This window comes from Egretta garzetta, unplaced genomic scaffold (genome assembly GCF_000687185.1).
Source record: "Egretta garzetta isolate BGI_Z169 unplaced genomic scaffold, ASM68718v1 scaffold7, whole genome shotgun sequence".
Lineage (NCBI taxonomy): Eukaryota > Metazoa > Chordata > Aves > Pelecaniformes > Ardeidae > Egretta > Egretta garzetta.
This window is the reverse complement of record NW_009260350.1, coordinates 2861979-2864306: the sequence shown is the minus strand read 5'-3', so window position 1 is coordinate 2864306 and position 2328 is coordinate 2861979.

Here is a 2328-nt window from a genome sequence, read left to right as displayed (position 1 = left end):
CGGTGCAAAGGGTGGGGTGGTCATGTCCCTCCTGGGAAATGTCACTGCTCCAGGATGTCCCCAGGACGTGGCCAGCCCCGGGTGCAGAGAGCGGGGTGCTGGTTCCCCCAGCTCCCACCGTGCGGGGAGCAGGCCCTGATGGAGGCAGGGGTGGAGGGAGGCAGCTCTGCCTGCAGCAAGAGGATGTGCTGGGGTTTGGGGGGTCCGGCTCCGCTCCCCAGCCCTGCCACTGACCCCACAGTCGCACCGCCCTTCCTCCCTTCTCACTCCTCCTCCTCCCCCAGCGAGGGCTGAGCACCACAGCACCCCACTGGGCACCCCAGGGTGACCTCAGCCCTCCCCGAAGGGAGTTTCTGGGATGCGAACGTGGCAGCCCTGGGGCAGGAGCAGGTTTTTCGGAATGCCTTGGCCTGGGGATCCTGCCACGCCAGTGCTGCCAGGCTGCCAGCAGCAGACACCTCCTGCCCAGGCAGCGCTGCCCGGTGCCTTTCTCTGGCACCCACCCATGGGAGGCACCTGCCCCACGCCCCAGTGCCCTGTGAATCAGTCCCAGAGAAGGGTTGACAAAGGCAGCACCCAAAAAAGAACTCTCATCAAAACCAGAGGTCATGGGGGGGCGGGAGGGTGCAATGACCCATGCCACAACCAAAGTGCACATAGCACCTACATGACCGGGGTGCACGTAGCACGCTGCCAGCCGGATTCACAGGGCTCCTGCCACACTGCAGCTGCTCCTTGAAAAACCTGGGGAATGCAAGTTTTTTTTCTTTTACAGGCTTGCTGCTGTGGTACAACCTCTTGGAGGGCATCGCAGTGTCCCTTGGGAGGAGCAGGGACAGGGCAGAGCTCCCTGCAGGTCCCCAGGACGTGCCAGGGGCACAGTCTTTGCCTTCTCCCCCCAAAAGCCGCAGGGGCACCCGCTGCTGTCTGCTCAGGGCCAGCAGGGCCGGTTCCCATCCCTGCTGCTGTGTGCCCCATCACGAAGCTGCAGCAGCGGCATCTGCCTGGAGCTGAGGTGGCTTTTCCCGGGAGGATGCGATCATTCCCTGCACCCGGGCTGGTCCAGCGAGGCGAAACACGGCACAGGGAGGGCAGCCCGGGGCTGAGCCCCTCCCGCGTATCTCTTCCCTGGGGGGGATGCTCTGTGCTCAAGCAGCACAAACTGCTGCAGGCTGGGAAAGAGCAAACCCTTTGGTTTAAATACCATTTTTTCCCCCTGTAGCGTAGCTTGCCGTGCTTGGACACAGGCCTGCAGCATCCGAGCCGCTGAGGCTGTTCCTCAGCGACACGAGCGCCTCTGCTGCCCTTGAGCCAGCCCGCCTTGCAGGGAAGCCTCTGCCCTTTGTGCAGGTGCAGCTTTTTTTTCTGGAAAGCAGCCGAGCGGTGCTGCCCTTCGCAGGACCGGTGAGGTCCTCGGAGTCCTGCCTGCACTGCAGCCCTGAGCCACAGCTTGCAGCCGGGCGAGGAAGACCTGGGTTTGGGGAAAGAGGGAGGAAGAGCCCTCTTTTTTGCCTCACAGCTGTGAACTGGACGTGGAGCAGGGCTGGACCAACCATGAGCACCCCACCAGTGACCCCAGGTTTTTTTTTTTTTGTCGTGTCAGTGTCTGGGACATTTTCCTGAGAGATCAAAGATTTTGGTGCGCAGCCAAGTCACAGATGCTGAAGGCTTGGTGCCCCAGCTGCTCCCATGGTGACGGCGACGTTGTCAAGGGAGAAAGTGAAAGGTCACATCTCTGTGGCCAAAATTGGAAAGCAAAGTCCAGAGAAAGTTCCCATGTGTGTGTGGACAGCAGCAGAGCACCAGCCAGAGAGAGGGTGGGGGGGGAAAAATCATATGGGTGAATCGGTGATGCCTGAGCACCCGTGCAGCCTGAGAGCTGGTGGGTTCAGGGGGGGATGGGACCCCCCAAAGCCAGGCCAGGGGGCTTGAATGGCCTCATCCTGCGAAGGGTCTGGCCGCTGCCAGCACATGCAGAGATCCGGGGCAGGCATGGGGCCCCAGCAACAAGCACAGATGGGTTTTCCAGTCCATTAATAGAGGTCTGTAAACGCTCAGCCTTACTGATCAATACGGTTTCTATTTCAAGGCTGTGAAACAACAGTCAGAAACGGAGCAAAGGACGTTATTTAAGCATCATATGAGAGAGAGAGGGCTCGAGCCAGCCGGGGAGCACCCAAGCTCAGCATTGGTTGGAGTTAACCATTTGCAGCCCCTCAATTACACTTTAACATGCTTTTACCTGTTCCATGCTGCTGGGAAAGGCTGGCGCCCAGTTGCCCTGTGCCCAGCTCCGGCCGGGGCCGCAGTGAGCGTGCGGGTCCGGCT